The 15263-nt window shown below is 41.4% G+C and overlaps 1 protein-coding gene and 1 pseudogene across 3 annotated transcripts in view; one reads left to right on the top strand and one right to left on the bottom strand.

The window, feature by feature from the left end:
- LOC105476767 (slingshot protein phosphatase 2) overlaps window positions 1–15263 on the top strand; it is a 306278-nt gene that overhangs the window by 144837 nt on the left and 146178 nt on the right. The gene's annotated exons all lie outside the window — the stretch shown is intronic.
- Window positions 5619–5744, bottom strand: LOC112425812 (small nucleolar RNA SNORA70; annotated as a pseudogene).

The raw sequence follows: 15263 nt of genomic DNA, 5'->3' as shown, positions 1-15263 counted from the left end.
CGATTCTTCTGCCTCGGCCTCCTGAGTAGCTGGGATTACAGGTGCATGCCACCATGCCCAGCTTATATTTATTTTTAGTAGAGACGGGGTTTAACCATGTTGGCCAGGCTGGTCTCGAAATCCTGACCTCAGGTGATCCGCCCACCTTGGCCTCCCAAAGTGTTAGGATTGCAGGCATGAGCCACTGTGTCCAGCCCCCAATTACTCTTAAAGGTAACATCACTATTGTGAACCTAAGATCAGCCTTTTGAGATGCCTTTTCAGGTGTGATGGTTAATCCTCAGTGTCAACTTGATTGGATTGAAGAATACAAAGTATTGATCCTGGGTCTGTCTGTGAGGGTGTTGCAAAAGAGATTAACATTTGAGTCAGTGGGCTGGGAAAGGCAGATCCACCCTTAATCTGGTGGGCACAATCTAATCAGATGCCAGCAAATATAAAGCAGGCAGAAAGACATAAAAAGGACAGACTGGTCTAGCCTCCCAGCCTACATCTTTCTCCCATGCTGGATGCGTCCTGCCCTCAAACATTGGACTCCAGGTTCTTCAGTTCTTCCGTTTTGGGACTCGGACTGGCTCTCCTTGCTCCTCAGCTTGCAGATGGCCTATTGTGGGACCTTTAAGTTAATACTTAAAAAACTCTCATATAAATATATTTATATAGAGTTCTGTCCCTCTAGAGAACCCTGACTAATACATAAGGTTTTTCCATTTCTGACAACCAGATGACCCCACGTGGACCTGCCAACCGGTTCTATGGTCCCCACTCAGGAACTGACTCAGCATAAGAGAACAAATTCAACTCCCTATGATTTTATCTCTGAGCCAATCAATCAGCACTCCCAATTCAATGGTCCCCTACCCAACAAATTATCCTTTATACCAAAACTCTGATCCAGGCCAGGCACGGTGGCTCATGCCTGTAATCACAGCACTTTGGAAGGCCAAGATGGGAGGATCAACTGAGGTCAGGGGTTCCAGACCAGCCTGGCCAACATGGTGAAAGCCTGTCTCTACTAAAAATACAAAAATTAGCCAGACATGGTGGCACATGCCTGTAATCCCAGCTACTCGGGAGGCGGAGGCAGGAGAATCGCTTGAACCCAGGAAGCAGAGGTCGCAGTGAGCCGAGATTGCACCACTGCACTCCAGCCCGGGCAACAGAGTGAGACTCCGTCTCAGAAAAAAAACAAAAACAAAAAACAACTCTGATCCTCAAGTTTTCAGGGAGACTGATTTGAGTAATAACAAAACTTTGGTCTCACACACATACACAAAAGAAAAAATGTATAACATGACTGCCAGAAGGAGTCTGGCAGTATTATACAGCATGAGGGGAGGGGAGGCAAGAAAACTATCAAGGAAGCTGTTGCAGTTATTCAGGCAAATAGCTAGTTCCTGTGTGAGAGCAGCATGAGGACAGGGTTTATGTCTTTTACTTGGGTATCCAATTAGCATGTAGTTGGCACTCAGTAAATGCTTAGTGAATGAACAGGAATAGAAGAATATTGATTACTGTACTACAAATAATATTAGTTAAAAAAGGGAACTCTGTCAGAAGCCATATGAAGAGTTTGCCTTTGGATATGTGAAACAACAGGACAATATTCAAGTAGAAATAGTTTAAAGGCAGTTAAAAGAAAACATAGGGCCGGCATGGTGGCTCATGCTTATAATCCCGGACATGGGATTTGGGAGGCCAAGGCAGGCAGATTACTGGAGGTCAGGAGTTCAAGACAAGCCTGGCCAACATGGTGAAACCCCATCTCTACTAAAAATACAAAAATTAGCCAGGCATGGTGATGCGCGCCTGTAATCCTAGCTATTCTGGAGGCTGAGGCAGGAGAATTGCTTGAACCTGGGAGGCAGAGGTTGCAGTGAGCCGAGATTGAGATTTTGCCACTGTACCCCAGCCTGGGCGACAAAGCGAGGCTCTGTTAAAGAAAGAAAGAGAGAAAGAGAGAGAAGAGAAAAGGAAAAGAAAAGAAAAATTGGGCCGGGCACCGTGGCTTACACCTGTAATCCCAGCACTTTGGGAAGCTGAGGCAGGCGGATCACGAGGTCAGTAGTTCGAGATCAGCCTGGCCAACATAATGGAAACCCTGTCTCTACTAAAAATACAAAAACTGGCCAGACGTGGTGGCACACACCTGTAGTCCCAGTTACTTGATAGGCTAAGGCAGGAGAATCGCTTGAACCCAGGAGGTGGAGGTTGCAGTGAGCCAAGACTGTGCCATTGCACTCCAGCCAGGGCGACAGAGCGAGACTCCATCTCAAAAAAAAAAAACAAAAAACACAGGATTAGGGCATGTCCTTATATAAGAGATGGTTTCTCAGTGGCACTGTTAATAATTTGCAGCTAAATATTTCTTCCAGATTTCTGTGGTACCTTGTCAGGTTTTCTTTATCATGTATTTGCTCTGTTTATTTTTTATCTTTGAGATAGGACTTCATCTTTATTCAAACCTATTTGGTGAAATAATTTTTCTATGGATTTAAATATCATGACAATATATTTACTACATTGCCCATCTTTCAGCTGTGAAAAGAGGAAAAATGTATTTCTCCATCAGTATATATATGTTCTAGTTAAAGACTATATAAACCTTGAGAATATAAGTATTGTACTTAAATTTTTAAAAGGGAGAAAAAGTGGGGAAAAAAGCAGGTCCATTGTAAATATGAGCTGATAATTTAATCCTCATCTTTTTTATCTTTAAAAAAATTTTTAGGCTGGGTGCGGTGGCTCACGCCTGTAATCCCAGCACTTTGGGAGGCCGAGGCAGGTAGATCACGAGGTCAGGAGTTCGAGACCTGCCTGGCCAACGTGGTGTAACCGCGTCTCTACTAAAAATACAAAAATTAGCTGGGCCTGGAGGCGCGTGCCTGTAATCCCAGCAACTCAGGAGGCTGAGGCAGGAGAATCGCTTGAACCCAGGAGGCAGAGGTTGCAGTGAGCTGAGATTGCACTCCAGCCTGGAGACAGAGCAAGACACTGTCTCAAAAAAAAAAAAAAAAATTGAAACAATCTCATACTTACAGATAAATTATAAACACAATACCAGGAACTTTTTTTCTGAGCCATTTGGCAATAAAATGCTCTATCACCTCACTCTTCTTTAAGAAATAGAGTGATGATGTTAACATTTCATGGAGAAGCTGAATATTGATTGCACTTAGGACAGGAAATATACATTAGAAAGAGAAACAGAGGGTTTTTTATTGTTGTTGCTGTTTGAGATGGAGTCTCGATCTGTCGCCCAGGCTGGAATGCAATGGCATGATCTCGGCTCACTGCAACCTCTGCCTCCCAGGTTCAGGCAATTCTCCTGCCTCAGCCTCCCGAATAGCTGCGATTACAGGCACGTGCCATCACGCCCGGTTAATTTTTGTATTTTCAGTAGAGATGAGATTTCATCATGTTGGCCAGACTGGTCTCGAACTCCTGACCTCAGGTGATCCGGCGGCCTCCCAAAGTGCTGGGATTATAGGTGTGAGCCACTGCGGCTGGCCAGAGTTGTTTTTTTGTTTTGTTTTGTTGCTGTTTATAAACAAAAGTAGAGCTTTCCATTTATTAGAAACTGGCTATAACTGATCACATAGAAACTGTTCTTTTTTTTTTTTTTTTTTTTTGAGACAGAGTCTTACTCTGTCGCCCAGGCTGGAGTGCAATGGGGCGATCTCAGCACACTCCACCTTCTGAGTTCAAGCAATTCTCCTGCCTCAGCCCCCCAAGTAGCTGGGATTACAGGGCCCACCACCACGCCCAGCTAATTTTTTGTATTTTTAGTAGAGACAGGGTTTCACCATGTTGGCCAGGCTGGTCTCAAACTTCTGGACCCCAAAGTGCTGGGATTACAGGCGTAAACTACCGTGCCCAGCCACCGTTCATCTTTTGCTGTGGGCCTCTCTGCACCCTGTGAACCTCCCACCATGTGGGTTACACTTCCTGTACAGAATAGAGAACTATCTGTTGTTTATAAGTGTTTGGGGGGTGGCCACCAGGGGGTGTAGTGAGCTATCGTCTCATTTTCTTAACTGTCTGCTATTGTACAGAGTAGCCTTGCTGGGATGGTTAAGTGTATACCTTTAAAGGCTCTTTTCCTAGCTATTTAACAGCAGTAAGAATTTTCATTTCACTGAAGTATTCTTTGTTTCTGAAGAATGTATTCACAGACACTATTTTATATTTATATGATGTGTACTGTATCTGGTGGCTGTGAAAGCCATAGTTCTTAAATCTGATTTGAAAAGCAAATCTGATTATCACAGCCATAACTGAATTTGGCCGGCCTTCCTTCCTCCCTCCCTTCTTCCCTGCCTCCTTTTCCTTCCTTCCTTCCTTCCTTCCTTCCTTCCTTCCTTCCGTCCTTCCTTCCACTAGTAAAAAAATTAGGTATATATTTCAAATCTAGGTAAATCATTTTACTTTTTCCCCCAGATGTTATTCTTCATGGTATAAGAAAAACAAACAAAGTAAATGTCCCTTCGATTATTGATTTTGCCAAATTGACTTTTGGAAGAGTTGTTTTGCTGGATATTATAAAAACCCAAAGACTAATAAAAACTCAAATGGCCTATCAATGCTGATTATTTAGTAGTAAGAAAATCCTCTTAGCTACATGACTGACTTTTTTTTTCTTTTGTTTTCTTTTTCTTTTTTTTTTTTTTGGAGATGGAGGCTCACTCTGTCACCCAGGTTAGAGTGTAGTGGCATGATCTTGGCTCACTGCAACCTCAATTTCCAGCATTCAAGCAATTCTCCTGCCTCACCCTTATGAGTAGCTGGGATTACAGGTGCCCACCACCACACCTGGCTAATTTTTTTTTTTTTTTTTTTTTTTGAGACAGAGTCTCACTCTTGTCACCCAGGCTGGAGTGCAGTGGCGTGATCTCGGCTCACTGCAACCTCTGCCTCCTGGGTTCAAGCGATTGTCTGGCCTCAGCCTCCTGAGTAGCTGGGATTACAGGTGTACACCACCATGCCCAGCTAATTTTTGTATTTTTAGTAGAGATGGGGTTTCACCATGTTGGCCAGACTGGTCTCGAACTCCTGACCTCAGGTGATCACCCCGCCTCAGCCTCCCAAAGTGATGGGATTACAGGCGTGAGCTACCACGCCCATCCAGGCTACATGACTTTATTAAAAGAATTCCTTTATTAACAGAGAAGTGTGATTTGGGTAGCTGTGAAATTGTGACCTCTACCCTTTTTCCACCATGCGAAACATTTATATATCCCGTAATTCAGTTCTCATTGAAAAACTGTAAAATGTTAGAACAAATATTCTCACATTCATTGCAGTACTTTTTTTTTTTTTTTTTTCCTAGTAGGGGAAAGAGGAATGGGAAAAGGCAACAGTATAATCATATCAGGAGAATTCCTTTCATGGGAGGGGAAAGAGCTGACAGTCAAGAACTCTTGAGGAACAGTTGAGAGGATACTGTTCCCATCTGCTGTCCCCTCACTCATGGCAGGCTGCACAGGCTGCAAGGCAGGAAGGGATGTGGTAACAGTGACCTCTATCTCAAAGACCCTCCAGATCAGGTTTTGTTTTTGTTTTTGTTTTTCTAGTTTGGTGATAGTGCAGGGTCAGAGACATGAATATACATTGGAAAGGGCTGTCTCCAGCATCCATTAGAGTAACCCATACAAGCAACAGGCTGCAAACACTACCAAGGAGGCTGCTGTTTGCAGCCATTGCACACCAGATGAAATGTAAGATCAACCAGTAGCTGGTTGTAGAAAGAATTGTTTGTAATGAAATTTCAATTTTCTAAAGGCAAGGATTGGTGCTTGGAAGATTCTCTTTCTGTCCTTATTCTTTGCAGAATGAATGTAGGTACCATGGAATTGTGCATTTTCATTATTTCAGTGCACCATACATTTTCTTATTAGGTTGTCCCTGAGTAACACTTTATAAGCAAAGCATGAGTCCTTAAATAGGATGGGCTAGTAATTAAAAGTATATGAGTTTGCCTCCATCAAAATAAACAATTCTCAATAATCCATAAGTATGTATGTGTTAACTACTAAAGCCAAGGAGGCCTTTCCAATAAGAACTAGATAGATGCTGTGAGGTATAAGATTTAATGATTAAATAGCTGATAATCATAATAAATGTATTTTTATTTTATTTTATTTTATTTTATTTTTGAGACAGAGTCTCACTCTGTCACTCTGTCACCCAGGCTGGAGTGCAGTGGTGAGATCTCAGCTCACTGCAACCTCCACTTTCCAGATTCAAGCAATTCTCCTGCCTCAGCCTCCCGAGTAGCTGGGATTACAGATGTGCACCACCATGCCCAGCTGATTTTTGTATTTTTAGTAGAGATGAGGTTTCACCATGTTGGCCAGGCTGGTCTTGAACTCCTGACTTCAGGTGATCTGCCTGCCTTAGCCTCCCATACTGCTGGGATTACAGGCATAAGCCATCACACCCAGCCATGAATTTAAAATTTTAGCCACAATCTAAAATGTGGTTTCTGTACTTTTTTGAATAAAAAGCCTACTTTCAGTAATTGCAAAATGCTATACAAATATCCTTTTAAAAGTTAATCCGTTTTAAAAGACATAGTCAGGAGGACTGCAAGAGGAAGCTGAAGCCACAGCCATCACCATCACCTCCATGCTTCACTGATAGCCCCCCTATAACTCTATGGCACCCACATGACAATCCAGATCCACTTTTTCACCTCTGTAGGCTGCAACTTTCTTGTGTCAGTGTCTGTTCACCCCATCAAATTCCAAAAGATCCATGCCAAAGACCACAATGCAGGCTTCAGACATTTTGAAGTCAACTTCACAAAGCTAGTGGATGGAAAAACTAATGATTATTGAACGAAAATAAACAAAACAAGAACAACCCTTAATTATTAAGTAGGCCTTTGTATGGTGGGTCTGTGGAGCACAACTGTAATGTCCATTACAGTGGTGGCTTTACTTGGAAACTTTCTTTGCTTGGCTCTTTATGACCACAACCTTCTGCTGAGATAGTTTGGGATTGTTGGTAAGTTATTTGAGCTAAAGATGGTGTGTTGGGCATGCCTCATAGAGGTGGTAAAATATTTTTCTTACGTCCTGAAGGAAGATCTTGAGACCTATTCAGCTCACAGATCCTAGAAAAATCCAAAGTGTTAGAGGAATAGCATACTCTGTAGGTGTATCACCTGAGATGGCTGACTAAATCACGGCACTCTTGAGGAGCATGTTCAACAAGTTCTTACTTTATTTACATGGATCACATGAAAGGAGCCAACCCTGAGGAGTCTCTGGGCTTTGGGCTATCACTTTTTGCTGAGACCACCAATAGAACCTTCCTCAGTACTGAACTGGCCTTCAACCTTTAGGGCAACAGAGCAGCAGTGCTCCAGAGGACCTTGGCAAGAACCATGCCAAGCTGCTACTGAAGGAGTCTACACAGGCAGATATGTGGATTCTACTAGCCAGAGCCTGATTCTATAAGCTGCTCATGATCCAAATTCCTGCTAGGCCTGATGTCTTCCCCAAAACACAGAGTATTTGAAGCATTTGAAGAATTTTTTTCAGATTATGTTGAAAATTAAAACCAACTCATGTTGTGAAAAACTCAAGGGCACAGATAAAGTACTGATGACTTGTGATGGAATGGCTTTACCAACTTATCAAGACCATTGTCTCAGGATAAGTCCCTACCCTACAGACAAAATGAAACAGCCAAGGTTAACCCTAGGGAATAAGTTTGAATGCATACATTCAGATCAGGAGAGGACTTTCTTTTCTATGAATTAAAAAAAACAGAACCTACAAATAAAAGACAGCTATATATCCTCAAAAAATGACATTCAAAGGATGGTCTCCTCACTGATTAAAAAGAAAAAAGTTTTAGTGAATTTGCTGCTAATTCTGTTCGAGAACTGTATTATTTGCAATTCTGTTGTATATTAATTTGGTGAATAAATTTAGTAATGAAAAGTTCATAATATGGGAGGCTGAGGCAAGAGGATCACTTAAGCCTGGGAGGCAGAGGTTGAGGTGAGCAAAGATCGCGCCAGTGCTCTTCGGCATGGGTGCTAGAGCCAGACCCTGTCAAAAAAGAAAAGAGAAGAAAGGGGAAAGGAAAAAGGAAAGGGAAAGGGAAAAGAAAGAAGGGAAAGATAAAGAAGGGCTTCATTTTTCACACTCCAGTTTGTCTCCTTTCTAGGCTGCCAGATCTCATGCATTCTTCATTTTTTATCCTCAAGGTCCAATCCAAGCCCTGGCAATTAATAAGCATGAATTACCTAATTGTTAAATTACTGAGTAAATGAGTGATAAATGTATAAATTGAAACTAGGGAAGCTTGTATAGCAATAGGCACCTTACAGTTTTGTTTTGTTATTTGGTAATCATAAACTTAATTCTGCAATCCAGCTAGGCATGGAGGGGAAAAAGGAAAACATGGAAGCCAAAGGGAACTGCAGTGAGAGCACAAAGAGTATAGGATACTGCAAGCAAATGGGGTGAAGGGGTGCTCTCCTGAGCTACAGAAGGAATGGTCTGGTGGTTAAGGTAAAACACAAGTCAAACTTACTCAAGTTGTCCATAGTTGGCAATGTTGAGCTTCTTGCTTGTCTTGCCATCCTGCACCTTCCAGTTTTAAATGTAATTCATGACCGGATGATTAACTTTTTATAGTACTGTTACCCTCTCCCAGTATGATTTTCCCAATTGAATAAAAATTTCATTTTTAAAAAAGCAGCAGCATATATATAAGAACCAAAGTTTTGCCCATCATTCTTATCCACTTCTCTACTCTCCAATCCCAACCCCCAAAATTAGAATCTCACTTTCCTCCAGGAAGTATGTAGGAAACTTTTAAAAGTTAATAGGCTGGGTGCAGTGGCTTACGCCTGTAATCCCGACATTTTGGGAGGCCAAGGCAGGTGAATCACCTGAGGTCAAGAGTTCAAGACCAGCCGGACCAGCATGGTGAAACCCTGTCTCTACTAAAAAATACAAAATTAGCTGGGCATGGTGGTGTATGCCTGTAATCCCAGCTACTTGGGAGACTGAGGTAGGAGAATTGCTTGAACCCAGGAGGCGGAGGTTGTAGTGAGCCAAGATCCCGCCATTGCACTCCAGCCTGGGCAACAAGAGCAAAACTCCATCTCAAAAAAAAAAAAAAAAATTAAGTTAACATACTTTCCTTCTTGTTCACTACAAGTTATTTGTTTTGGATGAAAAAGTAAAAGGCTATTAGGAAAGGTTTATTATGAACACAATTCAGAATTGCTGAGTTTAGTATAAGGTCGTTTTTGTTTTCCGTCTCTTCTGATCTTTATGAGTTTAAACAGTATAAACTTTAGGAACTCCTTATATACATGGTTTTTCTTACCTTGAAACATGTATGTATAGGCTCCTTATTCATATGTTTATGTCTTAAATATATTTTTAAGGAAACAGACACTGTGGAAAGATTCCTATTATAACCCAAATGGCTGGGCGCGGTGGCTCACTCCTGTAATCCCAACATTCTGGGAGGCCAAGGCAGGCGGATAACCTGAGGTCAGGAGTTCAAGACCAGACTGACCAACATGGAGAAACCCCGTCTCTACTAAAAATTAGCCAAGCGTGGTGGTGCAAGCCTGTAATCCCAGTTACTCGGGAGGCTGAAACAGGAGAATTGCTTGAACCCAGGAGGCGGAGGTTGTGGTGAGCCGAGATCGTGCCATTACACTCTAGCCTCAGCAACAAGAGCGAAACTCCATCTAAAAATAAATAAATAAATAAAAATAACCCAATGATCTCTCAAACTGCCAATGTCTTCATATCACTTTAACAAAATTCATATTTAATAATCTCAAAAGGCGATGTGTAAACCATCTGATGGAGAAATCTTACAAAGTGAAATTAAAGAGCATTTAATAAAACTAAGATGTTGAAGATTAGTATTATTTGTAGAATACTGGTCTTCAGAAAAGAGAGTCAAAATGTTTGCCGTCGCCGGGCGCGGTGGCTCACGCCTGTAATCCCAGCACTTTGGGAGGCCGAGGCGGGCGGATCACAAGGTCAGGAGATCGAGACCACGGTGAAACCCCGTCTCTACTAAAAATACAAAAAATTAGCCGGGCGCGGTGGCGGGCACCTGTAGTCCCAGCTACTCAGGAGGCTGAGGCAGGAGAATGGCGTAAACCCAGGAGGCGGAGCTTGCAGTGAGCCGAGATCGCGCCACTGCACTCCAGCCTGGGCGACAGAGCGAGACTCCGTCTCAAAAAAAAACAAAACAAAACAAAACAAAAAAAATGTTTGCCGTCTTTTCATGAGGTGCTTAGAAAACAAGATTTCTGAAAAACAAAAGATTTTCCAGGTAAAAGTAAAATGTTTTTAAAAATGTAATTAAACAAAAACTGTATATAAGTTTTAAATATATATTTTCTATTCTACTGTGTAATGACAAGGAATAGGACCCCTTTTCTTTTTACATTGTAATATTATTTCTACGGATAGAAACTCAGTTCTGATTTAGTCTTCCTGTTTAGTTAGGTAGGATTCCAGGTGTGCAGTGTTGATTTTCTTTTTGTATACAAAGGGGTCATCAAGGGAACTCTGGATGTCCAGCAGAGTAATGGAGGATATATTAGTAAGAATTTTCCAGAGAGACAGAACTAATAGGATGGATGGGTGGATGATGGATGGATGGATGGATGGATGGATGGATGGATGGATGGACAGACGGACAGACAGATGGGGAATTGGCTCATGCAATTATGGAAGCTGAGAAGTCCCATGACTGGCCATCTGCAAGCTGGAGACACCGGGATACCGGTAGTGTGGCTCAGTCCAAGTCCAAAAGCCTCAAAGCCGAAGCGTTTAGGGTAATTCTCAGTCAAATGCCAAAGACCTAAGGACCTGGAGAGGTTCACTGGAGTAAGTCCTGGAGTTCCAAGTCCAGAGAGCCTGGAGTTCTGACATCCAAAGACAGGAGAAGAAGAGTATCCTAGCTCCAGGAGGAGAGAGGAAAGCTTTTTTTCTCCTTTTATGTTCTATCTTGGCCCCACAGCCCAGGTAGATTGGTTGGTACCTGCTTACATTGAGACTGGATCTTCCCCACTCAGTCCACCAACTCACATGCCAGTCGTCTCTGGAAACAGCCTCAGAGGCATACCCAGAAGTAATACTTTACCAGTTCTGTAGGTATTTTGTAATCCAGTTACATTGATGCCTAAAATTCACCACCACAGAGAGAAAGAGCAATTAACTAAGAGTAAGAAGACCTGATTTTTGGCTAACACGGTGAAACCCCATCTCTACTAAAAATACAAAAAATTAGCTAGGTGTGGTGGCGGGCGCCTGTAGTGCCAGCTACTTGGGAGGCTGAGGCAGGAGAATGGCATGAACCCGGGAGGCAGAGCTTGCAGTGAGCCGAGATCCTGCCACTGCACTCCAGTCTGGGTGACAGAGCAAGAGTCCGTCTCAAAAAAAAAAAAAAAAAAAGAAGAAGACTTGATTTTAGTTCTGTCCCACCTCATACTATGGTAGCCCTCAATTTCCTCATTTTGTAAAATGAGGATAACATCTGCTGTTATGTTGCTGTGAGGTGGACTGAATAGAATCTGAAAAAAAAAAAAAACTTACCTTTTCTCAGTTAGTTGATGTACTAGCTGAAGAATAATAAATAGTGCCCCCTTTCTACTAAGAATTGAGAAGTGTAATTTTTGCATACTTGTTGGTTTTATCTAATCCAGAGAGGAAAAACAACTTCTAATATTGTGGTAAATCCTTGAACATATTTGACATGGTTGTTGAAAAATGTATGTCTGATTTTGTATGTGTGTCTGATTTTGTATGTTCACCTGATTTCAGAGAAGAAAGACATAGAAAGTGAAATATGGCCAGGGAAGTTGATACATGAAGGCTAAGAGAGATAATGATGCTGCTCTGCCAGGGCCTGGAAACTTGACCATCCTAAACAAACTGCATAGTACTAAATTGCTTGTGAAAGGGCTGAATCAGTCCTGCTGTGATTTGAACTTTTGGCTCCTGAAAGTCTAGAGCAGGCTTGAATATAAAAATAAAACCCTTACCTACTTACTAGGTTGTGTTTCAGGCCCTCTACTGAATTCTGTGTATGAAGGAGGTATCTATCCAAAGAACAAGAGGCAGCAAGAGAGAGATGTAAAGGCGGTGAAAAGGAGTCTTAAGGGCTGCTCCTTATTTAGTGAGGGAGTGCTCCCAGGGAAAAAGAACTTCCATCATTAATGTATTGATTCTTTAAGGAAATATTTACTAGAGCATAATGTGTGTGTGAAAGAAAGATGGCCTTAAGAAAGATATAAAGTGATGTAGTGCAAAGGATCAGTCATCTAACCAGGATGTATTTAGTGCTTATGACCCGCATAGCACTGTACTAGGCTATATGAAGTCCACAAAAGAGTTACAGTGTCTGATTTGCTCCAGTAGAGAGATAAGTTATATAGGCAGCAATTAGAGGACAACAAATAAATATGCTCTAATTGTTGTCTATGTAAATATGCATTATGTGCCACAAAATAGAGCATAGAAAATAAGACTTCGAATAACATAATATAGATTATAAATTCTAGAGGACTTAGAAAAGTGTCACAGCATACTATAAACCAGGAATTGATCACTGGACTTAATCAGAAGACGTAGGTTCAAATCCTAGCTCTGACACTTAATATGTGAGTTTGGGTAGGTCCCTTAATTTCAGAGCCTTAGTTTCCTCATCTGTAAAATAAAGCTGATAATCCTAGCTAGCTCTTCTTACCTACACAGGATTTTAATTAGAATCAAGTGAAGATGGATATGAAAACACTATAGAGTTTCTGATTATTGAAAGAGCTGAGAATTAAACTAGGTCTTGAAAAATATGTTATACATGGAAAACCTGAAAGGCTGAATAGAAGTGGTCTCAGAATGGGAACAATTTAAACATAGGAGAATATGACTTGGGCCAGGCACAGTGGCTCACGCCTGTCATCCCAGCACTTTAGGAGGCCACGGTGGGCAGATCACCTGAGGTCAGGAGTTCGAGACCAGTCAGGCCAACATGGTGAAACCCCATCTCTACTAAAAATACAAAAATTAGCTGGGCATGGTGGCACACACCTGTAGTCCCAGCTACTCAGCAGGCTGAGGTATGAGAATCGTTTGAACCTGGGAGGCAGAGGTTGCAGTGAGGAAAGATCATGCCACTGCACCCCAGCCTGGGTGACAGAGCAAGACTCCATCTTGAAAAAAAAAAAAAGTTACTTAATTATAAAAATATAGAAGGACAGGATAGAAATAATCTAAACAGGCTGGGCAAGGTGGCCAGGCACAGTGGCCCACGCCTGTAATCTCAGCACTTTGGGAGTCCAAGGCGGGCAGATCACTTGAGGTCAGGAGTTCAAGACCAGCCTGGCCAAGGTGGCAAAGCCTCGTCTCTACCAAAAATACAAAAATTAGCCGGGGGTGGTGACTCAAGCCTGTAATTCCAGCTACTCAGGAGGCTGAGGCATGAGAATCACTAGAATCTCTTGAACCCAGGAGGCAGAGGTTGCAGTGAGCAGAGATCACACCACTGTACTCCAACCTGGGTAATGGAGTAAGACTCTGTCTAAAAAAAAAAAGAAAGGAAAAAAAAAAACTAAATATAGCAAAAATTTGTTTTGAAAGGTAGTTACACTGATTATGTTAGAGAAAGGATGAAGTTGAGGATTATATGCCGTAATGACTGGATTGTATTAGGATTTGAATTATGGTGGATCTGAAGGCTAGAACGAAGAGTTTAGACTTGATCTGAAAGGGAATAGAGAAGTATTTGGGGAGTTTGAGTAGGGAATTAGTGTAAAAGTTATTTAACTCATTCATTTTGATAATCAGCATGTAACATAGTGCCTGGCATACAGGTATTAAAGATTAGTCAAACTGAATTTAGTTATCTGTCAATAATATGTAGGATGAATTGGACACATCTAATAAGCCTAGAATCTAGGCTTCTTATCAACTCAATGTTAGTCTGATTCATCTTTTTCTTTAACTATAACAAGGAATGATAATACCAGCCAGCTAGTAGTTTTAAACATCAAATAAGATGATGGTGATGCCATCATCATTCACAAATACATTAAATGCCTCCTTCATGTAGGATGTTGTGTAAAAACTACGAAAACAAAAATATCTTTAGATATAAGTGCTTTGGAAAATGTGATGAATATAAGTTTGAAATACAGAGCTCTAAAGGATCTGGTAGCAAGAGGATGGTATATAGCAGCCAAAAGATCATCTTACTGCTATATTTAGTACCAGGTTATGTCCCTATTTTTGTCAGAACCATGCTAGGCATCAGTAGGATCAAGTAGAGAAGAAAATACCAAGTGCAGTCAGGTATTTAAGGTCCCCAAGAATTCTCCCTGTTGGCAATAGACCTTTTCAGTTTAAACCTGTAATGAACCTCCATCATCATGGAGACAATATAGAATACTGTTTAAGAAAGAAGGTTCTGGAGCCAGAATAACTGACTGGATTTGAAATACTGCTGTATAATCTTAGGCAAATTATTTAACCTCTCTGAGCCTCATAGAGATAATAATAGAATCAGGATTGTTTATAAGAATTAAGTGAGATTGTGCATTTAAACTCTATTTTTTTTATTTTTTAAATTTATTTATTTTTTTACAGAGATAGGGTCTCCCTAAGTTGCCCAGGCTGGTCTCAAATTCCTGGGGTCAAGGGATCCTCCTGCCTCAGCCTCCCAAAGTGGCCATGTACACTCTTAATAGAGCACCTGACACACACTGAATGTCAGCTCAAAAATTTCAGTTATTTTATTTTCAAAACCTTCTTGGCTCCTTTAGCCTCCATTCTTTGTTACTCCCAAAATCACTTCCCATTCTTCTATCTCTGTCTTACTACATTCTAGGATACTGATGGTATTAGGCCACATTTGGTTCATTCAACTATAATAAGTTCTACAGCATTATCATTGAACAGATCTTAAAATATCTTCTGAATTTATAGAAAAGCTCCAATATATTCCTAAAATAGAAGTAAATAAATAATTTTAAAATCTTCTGAATTTAATATTATATTATCTTCAAAGTAGCTTAAGAATTACATTTACCAGCCAGGCATGATGATTCATACCTGTAGTCTCCACACTTTGGGAGGCCAAGGCAGGAGGATCACTTGAGCCCAGAAGTTTGAAACCAGCCTGGGCAACATGGCAAGACCTCATCTTGACAAGTGTAGTGTCACATGGCTGCGGTCCCAGCAACTTGGAAGTTGAGCCAGGAGGACTGC

This window comes from Macaca nemestrina, chromosome 17 (assembly GCF_043159975.1).
Source record: "Macaca nemestrina isolate mMacNem1 chromosome 17, mMacNem.hap1, whole genome shotgun sequence".
NCBI classification, from domain to species: domain Eukaryota; kingdom Metazoa; phylum Chordata; class Mammalia; order Primates; family Cercopithecidae; genus Macaca; species Macaca nemestrina.
The sequence above is the reverse complement of the archived record's forward strand: the minus strand, read 5'-3'. Positions and strand labels throughout refer to the sequence as shown.